A 17,113-nucleotide genomic window follows, 5' to 3' on the forward strand; every position below is an offset into this window, starting at 1 on the left:
TCCTAATGCTATTGCCTCCTCTCCCTCTGTGGTGATTTGGACACTGCCATTAATCTCAGTTCCTCCTGGGCTTGCTCAGTGGTCGTGGTCTTGCTTCTATAGAAGCATCAGGATTCCTGCCGAAGTCCTTCGGGGCTCTAGAAGTCAGTCCACTCACCAACAGGCTGCTGGAAGCCACCGAGAGCAAGTTAGTCACAGTGTGGGTATAATATCTCATATAGCTATCATGTGTGTGTGTGTGTGTGTGTGTGTGTGTGTATGTGCGTGTGTGTAAATGTGTAATTATGTACTAGTTACTTTTCTGTGGCTGTGACAAAACAATATCACCAAGGCAGCTTAGAGAAGAAAGAATGTATTTTGGCTTATGGTTCCAGAGGAATTAGAGTCCATGATGGCGACAGGGAGGCATGGCATAGGCGACAGGCATGGCAACAGGAACAAGAAGCTGAGAGATCACAACTGAAGTTACAAACAAGAAGCAGACAGTAAATTAGAAGTAGGGCAAGGCTTTGAGCCCTTGAGCCCATCCCCACGGACATAGTTCCTACTAGTCTCCCCAGAACAGTGCCACCACCTGGGGAGCAAAATTTGAAAATACCAAGACTACAGGGGTGGGGATGTGGTGGTGTTTCTCAAGCCACCACTGTATGTGTATGTTATGTAAACGTGTATGTGAGTGTGTATATATATGAATGTGTATGTGAGTGTGAAAGTGTGTGTGTGTGTGCATAACATTTTTTTCGGATGGGCTAATCATAGCTTAGGCTGGCCTCTTGAACTTCTGGGCCCCCTGTCTTCACCTTTAGAGTACTGGGACTGCAGGTGTGCGTGCATCATCATACACTATTTATGCCGGAAACTGAACCTGGGACTCTGCATGCTGGTCAAGGACTCCATCTGCTGATCTTCAGTCTCTCTCACCGAGGATTCTGATCAAACTAGAATGGAAACAGGGATTCAGGAGGCAGAGCAATAAGCAAGAGAACTGGTCAGAAGTGGTGAGGACATTGCTCAGAGGTAGAGTGTTTGCCTAGCATGTAGGAGGCTCTGGGTTCAATTCCTAAACATACTATATATATACACACACACACACACACACTCACACTCACACACACACACACAGAGTAGAATGCTTGCCTAGCATGTAGGAGGCTCTGGGTTCAATTCCTAAACATACTACACACACACACACATACACACACACAGAGTAGAATGCTTGCCTAGCATGTAGGAGGCTCTGGGTTCAATTCCTAAACATACCACACACTCACACACACACACACACACACACACACACACAGAGTAGAATGCTTGCCTAGCATGTAGGAGGCTCTGGGTTCAATTCCTAAACATACCACACACACACACACACACACACACACACACAGAGTAGAATGCTTGCCTAGCATGTAGGAGGCTCTGGGTTCAATTCCTAAACATACCACACACACACACACACACACACACACACACACACAGCGCCTGGACTTCCTAAGGCAGATGTGATACTGCCGCTTGTGTCGCCTAGCTGGATGCTTTGCTCCTTGTCCTGTCTGCCCCGTACGCCCCACCCCGGTTCCTCACTTTTATATGGGTTTGACAGACTTTCATAACTCCTAAAAATCTGTTAACACATAGGGATAGGTTTTAGACTCAATTGACTTTGGAAATACCATTATCACATCTAATTGTTTTGGACTGGGGGAAGATGATAAAATTCCCTTCCTTAGCATGTGGGGGTCCTGATGCTTGCTTCTCATCTAAGCTCAGCCTAAAGCAAATCTCACATCTCTGGGATGGAGGTGCAACTGTTCTGTCTTAACATTGCAAAGTCATGGTTGGAGTCTGTAGAAAGTACTTCCTTTGCAATGGAAAACGATTTCACGTACTGTTTGGATTTAGTGTGTGTGTGTGTGTGTGTGTGTGTGTGTGTGTGTGTGTGTGTGTGTGTGTGTGTGGTGTATGTGCACACTGAGGCTGGACATTGGTACTGAGAGTCCTCCTCTGTCGCTCTCCATCTTAGTTTGAGACAGGGTCTCTCACTGAGCGTGGAGCTCACTGATTCAGCAAGACTGCCTGTCTGTCAAGCCCTGAGGATCCCCTGTCTCTATTTTCCGTAGGATTGCAGGTGTGCCTGCTTTTCACATAGGTCCTGGGAATCCAAACTCAGGCCTCATGCTTGCACGGCCAGCACTTCTAAAGAGCCGGCTCCCTAGCGCCTATAGTAGATGTATGACTTCTTTGGAAATGTGGTTAAATCCAGCAACCCTGCACCTCTGCAGAGTCATGGCTCCCCTATACATGGCAGAACCTTTGACTCAGCTTTGCCTGCCCTGGGCAGTCTCCCATCCTCACGGAGCCTGCCTGGCATCCACAGGCATTTCAGTGTGGGACCTTCTTGTGGCAGAAAATGCTCTGTGGTTTTCTTTGAACCCTGTCACTCTGGTTCGCTGAAGCAGGTCTCAGCCCAGACTTGTGTGTAGAGGTTATGGGAAGTGTGTGGACCGTGATGAAAGGGTTCGGGCCTTGCTGTTCACAGGGTCCACTCATTCCCTAATTGATCCCAACGATCATTCCCATTGCCCTACTTTCTGCCATTGCCCTTTGCTTTCTTTAAATAGACACCATGAAAAATTCAAAGCGTATGTATACCCACGGACGAGCACCCTGCTCAGCCTCCGTCCTGAGAGTGTCTTTTGGCTGTGGGCAGCAGTTAACCCAGAGACTCATAACTGATCACAGTCCTGAGAATAACTGTGAGGGCTCAGTCCTAAACAGGACATCATCGCCACCCCCTTCAAGGCTCAGGGAACATTGTGGAGACAAGGCAGAAAGGATGCCTGAGATGGAGCATGGGGAGGAGTGCTCCTGAACTGTCTTCCCAGTGGAGGATAGGGAGGAGTGCTCCTGAACTATCTTCTGAGTGGAGCATGGGGAGGAGTGCTCCTTTACTGTCTTCCCAGTGGAGCATGGGGAGGAGTGCTCCTTACTGTCTTCCCAGGGGAGGATGGGGAGGAGTGCTCCTGAACTATCTTCTGAGTGGAGCATGGGGAGGAGTGTTCCTTTACTGTCTTCCTAGTGGAGGGTGGGAGGAGTGCTCCTTTACTGTCTTCCCAGTGGAGGATGAGGAGGAGTGCTCCTTTACTGTCTTCCCAGTGGAGGATGGGAGGAGTGCTCCTTTGCTGTCTTCCCAGTGGAGGATGGGGAGGAGTGCTCCTTTATTGTCTTCCCAGTGGAGGATGGGAGGAGTGCTCCTTTACTGTCTTCTGAGTGGAGGATGGGGAGGAGTGCTCCTTACTGTCTTCCCAGTGGAGGATGAGGAGGAGTGCTCCTTTACTGTCTTCTGAGTGGAGGATGGGGAGGAGTGCTCCTGAACTGTCCTCCCTGTGGAGGATGGGGAGGAGTGCTCCTGAACTGTCCTCCCTGTGGAGGATGGGGAGGAGTGCTCCTGAACTGTCTTCCCAGTGGAGGATGGGGAGGAGTGCTCCTGAACTGTCTTCCCAGTGGAGGATGAGGAGGAGTGCTCCTTACTGTCTTCCTAGTGGAGGATGAGGAGGAGTGCTCCTTTACTGTCTTCTGAGTGGAGGATGGGGAGGAGTGCTCCTTACTGTCTTCCTAGTGGAGGATGGGGAGGAGTGCTCCTTTACTGTTTTCCCAGTGGAGGATGGGAGGAGTGCTCCTTACTGTCTTCCCTGTGGAGGATGGGAGGAGTGCTCCTGAACTGCCGTCTGGATGTGAGGCATCTGTTATACATGGAAACTTACCGCAACCGTGGTTACTTGTTCCACTCTTGTGGAAGAGTGAACTCACCAAGGTCCTAAAGTGGGTGGGGGAGGGGCTCACAAGGACCCATCCTTAGTTGAGGAGCCATCTGACAGTTGATGGTTGCTGGGGTAGGGGGAGTAATTTTTCTTCAGTGGTGTGGCCACTGGTAAGTCATCCACGATTCAGTAAATAGCCCCTAAGTCACGGAAGCAGCTCTAATTAATCTCAGCATATGGTTTAATCCAATTCTTCCCAGAAGTCTCCTTGTTCCATTTTTTTTTATTACTTCTTGGGATAGCCTGCATGTATGAAGGCAGGCTAGTAACCATTCCATGCAATACTATACCAAATGGTGCAGCACGCAGGCTGCTCTGCACCCCCCCACTCCCCACCCCCAAGGATCCAGCTTTCAAATGATGCTCCAGCAGGCTGCATCTGCCTTGTTCTGAAGCCTGCACAACACTTGACTCCACTGATGTTCAAACTTAACTGGTGTGCCACAGAGTCACTCTCGAACTTTTATGAAAACAAACAATGCCACGCTGAACATCCCTTTGTACACTCAGGAAGGGGGAGGGCATGCCAGCGTATCTGCAACATGGATTTGGAGGAGTCAAATGGCCTGTTCCAAAGAAAAGGCCATGGAAGCTACAGCCAACTTGTACAAACTCAGAAGAGCTGGATCTGCGTATGTCTCCGCCCACCTGCAGGAGCAGGAACACCACCTGCTGGCTTGCACCTTATGGAGATCTGCAAATGGCCAGGGTGGGAACGTGACCCTCTGTGTTAGCTCATTTTCTGATTGCTGGGATAAGACACCATGACCAAAGCAACCTGCATTTGGGCTTATGGCTCCAGAGGGGTGGGTAGGACTGCCCCATGGTGGGGAAACGGCAGGCATTGTAGCAAGGACAGGAGGCTGAAAGTCCACCCTTTATTGAAAGCACCGAGCAGAGAAAAAGAACCGGAAATACGGTGAGAACTTAACCTCTTGTAGCTCATGCCCAGTGGCACACTTCCACCAGCAAGACTGCACTACCTAAATATCTCCAAGCAGCATCACCAACTGGGGACCCAAGTGTTCAAGTGCCCAAGAGTATGGAGGGCATTTCTCATCAAAATCACCACATCCTTCTTCTGGAGAGCTGGTTATTAAAATGCCCAGTGATGAGAGCCAATCCTCCTGCTATTTAGACTCAGCATGGGCTCTGTAGGATAGTTCCTGACATGACTGCTTTCTCTGTCCCTCCTTCCCTGTCTCCTCTCCCCTTCCCTCCTCTTCCCCTCCCCCCTCTCTCTTTGATGTTTCTATTGCTATGCCGTAACGCCATGACGAAGTCAACTTCTGAAGGAAAATATTTGAGGGCTCCTGGTTCCGGAAAGTTAGAGTTCACGACCATAGGTGGTGATGGTGGAGGGGGTGGGGTCATAGCTGCAGGCATGGCGCCGGAGCAGTAGCTTGTACCTAGCATCGGATCCACAAGCCCAAGGCAGAGAGTGAGAGGAGGGGGCATAAAGAGAGGGAGGGGGCAGGGGAGAGAGGAGGAGACACAGAGAGAGAGAGGGAGAGGGAGGGAGGGAAGGAGGGAGAGAGACAGAGAGAGAGCACTAATTGGGAATGGTATGGATTTTTGAAACCTTAAAGCCCACCCCCAGTGTCACACACCTCCTCCAACAAGGCCATGCCTGGCAGTCCTTCCCAAACAGTCCAAATACATGACTCTGTGGGGGCCATTCTCATCAAAACCACTATCCTGTGAACGTACACATGTCTGCGTGCGTGTGCGCAGATGTAAGGGCACAGGTGTGAGCATGAGTGCAGAGGACAGAGGCCATTGTCGGCTGTCTTAATTGCTGTCCATCTCACTGTTTGTTAGTCAATCTGTCTTCTGCCTTTCCTTCTCTCTCTCTTTTTTTTTTCTGAGACCAGGTCTCATTATCCCAGGTTGGCCTCGAACTTGCTGTGTAACCACAATAGTCTTGAACACCCGATTCTTCCGCCTCCACTTTCTGGAAGCTGGGTTACAGGTGTGCACTACCTTACTGGGTCTATGGGGTGCTGGTGGCGGAACCCTGGGGTTCGTGCATGCTAGGCAAGCTTACCCAACAGCTTTCCTAGAACTCATCAGTGTGCCGACCCTGCTCTCCGGCTCCCTAGAGTATAATTGCAGAAAATAACCCAGGAACAGGAGCATGTGAGGGAGAATGGGCCCCAGCCTTGTTTGTCGTGAGTCTGCCAGACTCTAAACACGCTCCCATCTGGGCAGGGCCCTTCTTTGATTTTTGTTTTCTGATCTTAGTGAAAACTGAATTCCTGAAAGCCGGGAGCTAAAGCAGGCCAAGGGTTTCACTTGCCCTTTGTTCGTGACTAAGGCAGTGAAAGATGAACTCTTCATAGCCGGAGTCTACTGGGAAAGCAAACAACTCCAGGCTTGCAGAGGGGCAGCCGTCTAACGGTGTTGGCGGAATCGGAGGGGCACAAACTGTAAGATCAGATTTCCCAGTATTCCTCATCACAGAAGCTGCCGCCCTCTCTGTGTGAGAACAGAGAGGCTGAGATGCTCTCCAGAGTGCCTGGGGTGCAGCCAGAGCCAGGCTGGCAGAGGCCCAGCAGCAGCCTGCACTTGACCCCGCTCCTGCTGCCTCTGGCACCGCCATCGTCGAGGATACTTCTGCTCTCAAGAGACTGCAGAAAAGGGCCCTTCCTTCCTCCCACCTTCCAAAGCCAGGGATAGCCGCCCTCTGGTCAGTGGGGCTGGCAGAAGGCAAGGCAGGGGGCGTGGTTTGCAAGGCTGCTGGTGGAGACGGGGACACCAGCCCACATCAGTGCCTGTCACTTTGTCCTCAGCTTTCCATTTTCTTCTGATGGTGAAAAAAATCAAAGGACCCCAAAGACTTCAGAGTCAGTGGAGGGAGAGATGAAAGTGATGGGGTGAGTGCCGGGGGGAGGCTAAGAGCACGAAGGACAAAGAAGGAGGCTTGGGAAAGGACTGTCTACAGACTGGGGAGGATCCCTCCCTCTCAGGGCACACAGGGAACCCCTTCCCAGGCGGGGTGTTATTTATTGCACTTCACAGCAGGGAAGAAATTAAAGGGTCTCTCTTCCTTTCTTTCTTGAGAACACTGATAGATCTGTGCTGCTCTAAACGCTCGTAGAAATGTGTGGTGTTCCAGGTGCAGGAATCCCAATTTCCAATCCAAGCAGGTTGGAGCTGGCAAGGTGCAGACCTTGTGGGTTTATTCCTGCTTGGTTGCAAAATGCTGTGATCTCCTGGGAAGGGCCCAGAGACCTTGGTGTTTGTTGCTTAAGAGGCAAAGTCACAGTTGGTTAACCCCATCTGCTTTTAAGAAATAGGGAAAGTCTCAGGCTCGCACACATCCCTGGGCTTCCCCTAGGCCAGTGTTCGTTCAGGGAATTTTAAGCTCTGCTCTAAGCAGGATAATTAAAAACCTTACTATATTATTTTTCTTTTTGCCTTTTCCCCTCATGTCTTTGTGCTTGTGTATACACATGTGAAGGTGATGTTGGAAGTCTTCCTCTGTTTAGAAAGTATCTCTGAGACAAGGTCTCTCGTTGAGCCTGGTACTCTCCGTTTTGACTACTATGCTGGCCAGTGAGCCACTAGCATACTCCCAGCATCTCCCCAGAGCTGAGATTGCAGCCACACCCCTCAAGCTCAGCTTTTATTTGGGTGCTAGGGATCCGAACCCAGTGCTCATGTCTGCGCAGCAAGCGATCTGCCCACTGAGCTGTCTCCCCAGCCCCCAAACCCCACTGTACCTTTCTCTTTCTGTTGTAATATTGTCATAAATGTAAAGGCTTAGAATGACATGAATTCATCGTCTTATTATTCTCGGAAGGTAGTACTAGCCAGAGTACAAGGATTGAACTCCTCCCTCAGGCTTTAGGGGAGGGTTTGCCTAAAGTCTAGAGGTTGCCTATACTCCTTGACTCTTGGTCCCTCCTTACATCTCCAAGGTCAGCAGTGGCATCACTCTTCTCTCTGACCTGTTTCAACCTGACCTATTTTCTCTCTGACTCTGGTAGTCTTCCTTGTGATTATGTGGAACCCTCTGGCTAGCTGGAGCTAATCTTGCTGTCTGGAGACCCCTAATTTAGTCACACCTACCAACCATCTTCATGGGTTCCAGCGGTTCGGACCTGTGTGCCTGGGAAGCTTATGTTGCACTGTCCCAAATCCATGTGTTGAAAGCTAGTCTCCCATTCGCTGGTGCTAGGAGGCAGGGTTAGGGAATGTGATTCAGTCTTGAGAGTGAACCCCTCCCGGGTGGGATTCATGCTCCAGTACAAACAGCCCCAGGAGAGCGCCTTTGCTTTCACAGGAGGAGACAGCAGGAAGATGAACCAGGAGGTAAGCCTTCAGGACGCTGAATCAGTAGGCACCTTGAATTTGAACTTGCCATTCTCCAGAACTATTAGAAACAGACCATTGTGTTCCACTATAGCAGACTGAATGGGCCCAGTCAAAAATCTCTGGAGACCACCACCCTGCCTCTTCCTTTGGGGACCATCGCCACCACCCCGCCTCTTCCTTTGGGGACCATCGCCACCACCCCGCCTCTTCCTTTGGGGACCATCGCCACCACCCCGCCTCTTCCTTTGGGGACCATCGCCACCACCCCGCCTCTTCCTTTGGGGACCATCTCCACCACCCCGCCTCTTCCTTTGGGGACCATCGCCACCACCCCGCCTCTTCCTTTGGGGACCATCTCCACCACCCCGCCTCTTCCTTTGGGGACCATCGCCACCACCCCGCCTCTTCCTTTGGGGACCATCTCCACCACCCCGCCTCTTCCTTTGGGGACCATCGCCACCACCCCGCCTCTTCCTTTGGGGACCATCTCCACCACCCCGCCTCTTCCTTTGGGGACCATCTCCACCACCCTGCCTCTTCCTTTGGGGACCATCTCCACCACCCTGCCTCTTCCTTTGGGGACCATCTCCACCACCCTGCCTCTTCCTTTGGGGACCATCTCCACCACCCTGCCTCTTCCTTTGGGGACCATCTCCACCACCCTGCCTCTTCCTTTGGGGACCATCTCCACCACCCTGCCTCTTCCTTTGGGGACCATCACCACCACCCTGCCTCTTCCATCCTGTATCTGCCACATCTACTTAAATGGAGTTGGGAGCAACAGGCACAGAATGATACCTTGGTTATAATTCCACATCTATGAAGAAAGGCAGGCCTGTGAGGTTGCCAAAAGCAGAGTTAGCAAATAAATCCATAGTAAGCAATCCACACTTTCTTTTTAAGGAGTGTGTGTGTGTGTGTGTGTGTGCATGTTGTGTGTACACATGCATGTGTACATACCAAAGTCAGAGGTTGACACTGAGTGTATACTTTGTACCCGTAGGATCGGCTGGACTGGTTGTCTAGCAAGCTCTGCCTGTCTCCATCCCACCTGTGTTAGGGTTACAGATGTGTGTAATCTCACTTGGTGATTCTCATGGGCACTGGGGATCCAAAACTCAGCTTTCTTGCTTTCGAGGAAGGCACCTTACCTACTCCCCAGCCACCTCCCCAACTCCAACACGCACTTACATGACCCACCAACATTTTAAGTAAATCCCTTAGGCCTCTTTCTCTTTTATTCAATGAAGAATCAGAGTAACTGCCCCACCCATGTATTCAGGTTCTGTGACATGAGGAATTTACATGGACGGAAGGAAACAGTTGACCAGGTTAACAGAACTGGTGAAAGTGGACATATGGGTCCAGTTAATGATCTCTGGACATTAGAGGGGTCTACTTTGCACAAGATATTTGCACTAGGAAATATCACTGCCATATCCTAATGTATATGCCACACCCATCACTCTTAGAACTACCAGTGTCAGCACCAAGCATGGGATAGATTCTCTCTCTCTCTCTCTCTCTCTCTCTCTCTCTCTCTCTCTCTCTCTCTCTCTCTCTCCCTTACCAACTTGACACAAGCTATCTGGGAAAAGGGAACCTCAATGAAGAAAATTCTCCCATTGTACTGGCCTGTGGGCAAGTCTATAGGGCATTTCTTAATTAATAATTAAATTGGGAGGGCCCAGTATAGTGGGCATAGTGTCACCCCTGGGCAGATGTCCTGGGTTCTATAAACTGATCAAGCCATAGGGACAAACCAATAAAGAATGTTCCTCCAGGGTCCCTGCATCAGTCCCTGCCTATAGGTTCCTGCTTTTCAGTTCTACTCTGACGTTTTTCAGTGACGGACTATGACCTGAAAGCATAAGCAAAATAAGCCAACACCCCAGTCACTCCCAGAGCTTGCCAATGCCCCTCCACCCTTGGGATTTCTGTGGTAAGTCTCTGGAATTGTTAGGTTTGATAAATGTCAAAAATCATTCTCACTGAAGTTACGAATTATTGAGCTCTCCTGTCTTAGAGATTACTAAAACCAGGTATTGGGGGGGTCATTAAAATGCTAAAACAAGTTTTTTGGGGGGGCTAGGGTGCTCAGGTCATAGGAACCAATCAAACCCAGCAGGGAAGTCACAGTAGTTCTGAGGTCAAACCTATACTTTTGATGTAGTCTGTTTCAGAGCATATCTTAAATGTGGTCAGTATGCTTAACAACGCAATTGGTGAGAGCCGATACGTTTACATATTACATATACTGAACTTTATCCTTAACCTTTATTCTGAGTACTAACTACATTATATACATACATAACATTCCAAGACTTGAGTGTAGCTGTTCATGTTGGTATCCAAAAAGGAACTACAGGGCTGTGGAGATGGCTCAGTGCTTAATGGGGACCTGAGTTTGATCTGCAGAACCTATGGAAACATGCTGAGCATGGTAGTACATGCTTCCATCCCAGTGCTGGGAGGTGGAGATAGGCTGCTGTCTGGGACCGCAGCTTGCAGGATAGGCAGCCTAGTCTATTTAGAGAGCCCCAGGCCAAGAAGGAAACTCTTGTTTCCAAAAACAAGGTGGCTGGTGTATTCACCACCATGTATTCACCCACAAGAACACACACACACAGAGTTAATAAGAGGACATCAGAAATTCAGTATTCCTTTGTTCTTCACAAGTCTGCAATTTCATCTGCCATCCATCATGCCATTGTCCCTTTGGCTGGGTTGGCAAGGAGTCAACGTCTTGTGTAAACTATGACTGTCGATTCTGAGGTACATCATGATTTTATCTACCAACAAAACCATGCTGATTATCATCATATCTCATACAGAGCTCTTGCTGTGCGTGTGGGAGGGGCGAGCGGTGGCAGGGGTGGGCATTTCAAGATGGCTGCTTCTCTGGAGGAGACTGTTATTTCTGTGTCAGATGAGATTTCCCTGGAACCGCGTGCGTTTTTGCAGGTTATCTCTCAGTGTCGGCGTCTGTGCCTGGGCGGGCAGAAGCTGCCTCTGCCTTCGGATTTTGAATCATGGAGATCTCTATCTTGCTAATTACAAAGCCCGGTTTTCTAGAATAAAAGCCAGTGATTATAGGAGCCAAGTGGAGAATTAGGACTCAGGATAAAATTTAACAATCTATAATAACAGGAAGTTAGAACATCATTGTCCCCTCTGACTCATTTGGAGATGACTGAGCGGCTTAGCAAGAAGAAAAAGAAAAGACACTGTTCTTGCCACTGTGGGATTAGCTGGGGAGTATTCACTGATTTCCTTTTTATTTTTTAAGCATGTGCATGTGTGTGTCTCTGTGCTTGTGCACACGTGTGCTGCGTTGTATGTGTGCAGGTGAAAAGACAACGGTAAAGATTGGTCCTTGCCTTTCCCGGTCTTTGAGATAGGTGTTATTGTTTATTTGCCTTGGCATGTGCCAAGCTAGCCAGCCCCAGAGCTTCACAGATTCTCTTGTCCCTCCCCACCCCTGTCTCATCTGGCCACAGGAGCAGTGCACCCCACCCCCACCCCATTTGGCTTTCTGTGGTTTCTGGGGGGTCTTTACTCCGAAACTCACATTCGTGCAGCAAGTGCATTACCCATGAGCAGTCTGTCCAGCCCCTCTTCCCTGACTCTTAGTGCCCTGCAGTGTCCTCCCGGAAGGTGGGAAGTTCACAGGTCCGAGCGCGCGCGTCCCCGAAGGATCAGCACTTAGCACTGAAGGTGTGTGTGTGTGTTAGTTTCCCAGCGTAGGTGTTGAAATAGCCAGGATTGGTCTTTGTCCCTGGTGAAGAGAACGCTTGCTGTTACACGTCAGGGAGCACCCGTGGGATTCCGGACTCACACTCGATATTCGATGTGACATGATGCAGAGAGTTTGCCATGATTGGAATTTGTTTTTCTAAGCCACAGGGGGAAAAATGTATCACTTTTATGACTTTTGTTTGGCTGGGACTCACAGGAGCAGCATCGTCCCCTACACCACCCCTATCCAGTAAGTGGAGCAACTGGCTTTAGAGACAGGATCTGCAGCCTACAGCGTTGGATGGCAGAGGTGATTTGGTCAAAGGTGACTTGTTCCTGCTCTTCCCAGGATGCCTTGTGGCATTTTCATTCTCCACTTCCCACACCCACACTAGCTTGAGCCGCTTAGAAGACTTTGCAACACGGGCCGTTCGTCAGAATTATTGGAGAGCATGCATGAATCTTAGTCCATCCCATTTAATCCAGAGTGTGTAGGGCAGGACTCAACATGAAGGGCTTCTTAAGGCTCCCTGGGGCTTGTAGTGAGTAATCCTAACGGAGAACTGGCCTAGGGTTTGTTCCTGAGCTTTGGTGGTGTTAGCATGAGGGCACGAACTTGGTTTGGTGACAGCATCCTTGAAGAAGAGGCCATATCCCTTGGCTGGGAATAAGTCTTGTCACAGAGTCAGGTTCCTCTAAGATAGGCCCTGGGATGAGGGCTCATGTGTAAATGGTTTCATGGGAAGTGCTCTGACACACACACAAACACACACACACACACACACACACACACACACACACACACACACTGCTGCTGCTGCTGCTGCTGCTGCTGCTGCTGGAGTTGTGAGGGTCAGAGCCTGAACCCTGGGAGCTCTAACAAGCAAGACTGGACACCCATCCTCAATAGGCCAATTAAACAGACAAGCCACTGTGGAGAAGCAGAGAATGGAGATTTGGCCACCACTGCCCTTTGGGGAAGAGGAATGAAGAGTTGACTCATCCATTTTTAGGCTCTTGAGATGAGGTTTAGGCTTAATAAAGGGCAAGAGGTATTCATTGTTAAGCAGTCTTGGTCAAGGTGTGGTCCTGCCTGTCACTGATATACCATTGTTTGGGCTTCAGTCTCTCCAGCAAGGTTGTAGGACTGGTTTGACGGGGGTGGGGTGGGGGAGGGTGGGGGGGTGGTGTTGTTACAACTGTGTGAAATCTTTTCCTGGGAGACCAGCACCCTTCCACCCCTGTTAACCCCAAGCTTCAGTCTTCTTCCCTCAGACTCCTGAAGAAATTCCAATTCTTCAGAATCTGTGAGGACTCTTCTTGGTTGTCAACTTGACTGCATCTAGAATTAGCTAAAACCCTGAGTACACCTGTGAGGGATTTTTCTTGACTGAATAATTTGAAGTCAGAAGACCTACCCTAAATCTGGATCTTCTGAGGTGGGAGGGTCCACCTTAGACCTGGGCCACACCTTCTGGTGGCAGTTTATAGAAAGGACATGGAAGAAGGACACTTTGCTCTTTGCCTGCTTGCCCTCACTTGCTCTCGGGGCCAAGTCCATTCCTTCACTGGAATCGGAACCTGCTTCTTCAGGATTCCGGCACACACTGAAGACCAGCCAAGACACCCAGCCTCATGAACTGACCAACTAATGGATTCTTGGACTTTCCATTAGTAGACAGCCATTGTTGGATTAGCCAGACCACACAGCCTATAACCCACTCTAATAAATCATACATACATACATACATACATACATACATGTATTCTATTAGTTCTGTTTCTCTGGAGAACTCTGAGCAATAGAATCCACCATCTATAGAATCTGAGAGTCGAAGTGTGGCACTCACGTCTCTCTGGGATATCCTCATTGCTGCGTGGAGCTATACACTGTGGGGTAAGCAGGAAGGCAAAGGGAAGCGGCAGCTGTTCCCCTAAAGTATCTGCTCCCCTCCCCCATTTGCACTGCCATGCTGAGTCGCTCACCAGGGTGGACCCCATTTCCTTCCCCTAACACTGCCTTTATTGCTTGCCTTATCCAGCAGATAAGGACAGAGATGAGCTGGACCAGTTCCAGGCCTATCTTTTAGGAGGTGTCTCCTGAAAGTGCCACGTGCCATGTAAAAAACCCAACCATTCTCAGGCCAGTAAGTTATAAGGGCGTTCACGCTAGATCACAGAAAGGCCACATTGTGGTGGAAGATGACCTGAGGTGATCCTGAGGTGATAAGTGACAGCTGTAGCCTTGCGTCCATTCTTTTTTTTTTTTTTTTTTTTTTTTTTTTTTGGTTTTTCGAGACAGGGTTTCTCTGTGGCTTTGGAGGCTGTCCTGGAACTCGCTCGGTAGTCCAGGCTGGTCTCGAACTCACAGAGATCCGCCTGCCTCTGCCTCCCGAGTGCTGGGATTAAAGGCGTGCGCCACCAACGCCCGGCTTTGCGTCCATTCTTGATCAGTGAACAGATCACAGGGAGGCAACACTGCTGTAGGGAGATTTGTGAGAGCCCAGGGTAGCTTTCCAGCACTAAAAGACCATGCCCTGTGTGTTTTGGTTTCTTTTCTGCTGCTGTGACAAATACCACCACCAAAAGTAAATCGGAGAAGGAAGGACTCATTCCGGTTGCACCTCCAGGTCTCAGTCCATCGCTGAGATGTGCCCGGGCAGGAACTCAAGCAAGAATCTCAAGCAGAAACACTGCTTGTTGCTCCCTCACAGGCACATGCTTAGCCAGGTTTCTTAAACAGCACAGGAAATGGAGCTACCCACAGAGGACCGGACCCTCGTGTTTCAACTAAGTCAATCAAGACAATCTCCCACAGACATGCTCACAGGCCAGTCTGACCCAAGACTCCCTCCATTGGGATTCCCTTTTTAGATAACTCTAGGCCGGGTCAAGTTGACATTACTACGCTGTTTTCCTTCTGTCCAGGTAGGGAGAGAGTTGCAGATCCCAGCAGGGTCCAGGGCCAGGAATCCGGGCTAAGTCAACACCTAGTTGCGGTGAGATAGAATTTTTAGCAGTGGCAGGTGAGAAATACTTGCTTCTAAGCTCCAAATGCACAGGGTAAACTCTGGAGTCTACCACTGGGTATGTGGCTCAGGACTCTCTGAGGAGTCTGGCTCTAGAGGTCCCTTTGGCCACCAAGAGACTCTATTTAACACACAATAAGAAAGGAATCCCAGTCCCACATTGGTATGCTGTAAGTAGAAGCTGGCAGGCACAGAAGACAGGACAATTCCCCTTTCTGTATATGCTTATGGCCTCCTGTTACCTGGATGTGAAGTTAACTATATCTGTCAGTTATATGCATATTACATGTTCATGGATGAAAATGATAAATTATACAGATGAACAAAGAGAAGAAATTAAGATACTATTTTATCTCCACAGTGATTCAGGCAATAAGTGGTATACATGCACTCAGATGTGTGTGTGTGCCTGTGTGTGTGTGTGCATGTATGTATAAGGGGCACAGAATAAATTGATTTCTCTCTCAGATAATGAAATTATGCCAAATGTAGCTCAATATCCTTTTATTTGCATTCTTTTATTATCTTTTTAAAATTAGAAGACAACTTCTGCAAGTTAAATACTTCTCTCTCTCTCTCTCTTTTGGTATAGAATCTCACTTTATAGCCTTGGCTAGCTTGGAACTCACCGTGTGGATAAAGCTGGCCTCAAACTCATAGATATCTGCCTGCCTCTATTGTCTGAGTGCTGGAATTAAAAGTGTGCCCCACCATGGCCAACATAAGCTAAGTGCTTTAAAATTCAGAAACAGGTTTCTGAAAATACTTTTAAACGAGTAATGCATTCACTGAAGAAAAAGTTGAAAATGCAGATGAGTAAATTAAACAGTGTTTTATAATGTGGAGGTTCCTGGGTGTAGGGCTTTTTATCCCTGTCTTCAGGGGTTCAGTCCTCCAGGGTTGGGTGCAAGTGCCAAGCTCCTGCTAGATTAGGATCCACAAATGTAAGAGGAGCTAAACTTACCTTTACACCTTTGATTATTTGCAGAGGTCAAAGATGTGCCGGGCCAAAGAACATGTCTATGCATCCACCTGTACGGCCACTCATTGGCCAATATTACTGAATGAACTTTTTTCTTTTGTGACTGGTTGCAGAGCCTCAGAGGCCTCTTTGTATTTATTATGATTGAAAAAGAATTTTCCTAAGCATATCTCTTGAGAAAATTTGTAATGTTGGCATGGTGCTCACCCGTTTTGTGTGCATACTTAAAAACCTTTCCTGGGGGTTGGTGAAGGGCCAAGTGGGTAAAAGTGTCTGCTGCTAGGGCCTGGGGACCTTGGTTCGATCCCCAGGACCTCAGGAGTCAGCTGATTCCTCCACTGCCCTCTGATTTCCACAAGCAAATGTACCCCCACTAAATAAATGTAATAGTTTAAAAAGTCCTTTCTGGGGTCGCAATTTAATCAGATCCTAGCCACGATAAGAGACACATAGTGCAGAGAAACATCATGATAGACATGGCCACTTACAAGGAGAAGGCTGCAAAATTACCTAGGAAGAGATTTCAGATGAAGAAAGGAACATGCTGGCCTTTGAAACTGTCTCCAGAGGGAGCGGCCTGCTTGCTTTGATTCTGTTTCTTTGAGTGCTCAATCCTGAGGGGCAGCTCAGACTCTCTTTGCCTCCTCTCCTTGTCATGAGACAAAGCACGTATTCTGGAAGCTTCCCTTTAAGAAGCTCTTCTGTGTGTCCTGCATGCATCTGGTTTCAGTCACAGAGCACGAAAGCCACCATATGGAGTTCTGTCCAGCCAACATCTGGCCTCTTTCCAGCAATTATCTGAGAAATTCTATTTCAGCCACAAAGCCTCCTGCTGTAATCAACTTGCTAATTTTGGTCATCCCCCAGCAGTGAGCAATCATGATCAGGTCTGGGGGAGTAGAGATGACGTCTGTAACCCCACAAAGCCTCTCCCCATCAGCTCTTGCTTGGAAGTCCCTGGGGCACAACCGTCTCCCATTAGCATTTCATCATTTCTAGACTGGGTGTCTAGATGGAAGATTTGGTGCTTGGTACTGGCAAGATGCTAACTAGGGGTCAGGTGATCCCTCCTGTGATGTTCTTAGGCAACTGGATGTACTTGCACATGACTTGCTTGACCAATGTGTTTCTCCCAGTGGCTAGTTCTTGTAGAGATGACTACTTTCTGTGGCGGGAATAGCTAGTTGTAGCAGAAACTATAACACGAATAAACAAAAGACCCA

Source organism: Mesocricetus auratus, unplaced genomic scaffold (assembly GCF_017639785.1).
Source record: "Mesocricetus auratus isolate SY011 unplaced genomic scaffold, BCM_Maur_2.0 Super-Scaffold_100691, whole genome shotgun sequence".
NCBI lineage: Eukaryota > Metazoa > Chordata > Mammalia > Rodentia > Cricetidae > Mesocricetus > Mesocricetus auratus.